Raw genomic sequence first — 427 nt, 5'->3', positions numbered from 1 at the left:
GTGCGTGTGCGTGTGTGTGTGTGTGTGTGTGTGTTTGTGTGTGTGTGTGTGTGTGTGTGTGTGTGTGTGTGTAAGTTGTCGTCGTCGTCGTCATGATCATGATCAACATCATCATCAGCACCGTCGTCATCATCGCCGTCGTCGTCGTCATGATCATCATCATCGTCATCATTAAGGCATCATCATCATCATCGTCATCATTAAGGCATCATCATCATCATCGTCATCATTAAGGCATCATCATCATCATCGTCATCATTAAGGCATCATCATCATCATCGTCATCATTAAGGCATCATCATCATCATCGTCATCATTAAGGCATCATCATCATCATCGTCATCATTAAGGCATCATCATCATCATCGTCATCATTAAGGCATCATCATCATCATCGTCATCATTAAGGCATCATCATCATCATCGT

This window comes from Priapulus caudatus, unplaced genomic scaffold, assembly GCF_000485595.1.
Source record: "Priapulus caudatus unplaced genomic scaffold, Priapulus_caudatus-5.0.1 Scaffold1988, whole genome shotgun sequence".
Taxonomy (NCBI): domain Eukaryota; kingdom Metazoa; phylum Priapulida; class Priapulimorpha; order Priapulimorphida; family Priapulidae; genus Priapulus; species Priapulus caudatus.
The sequence above is the reverse complement of the archived record's forward strand: the minus strand, read 5'-3'. Positions refer to the sequence as shown.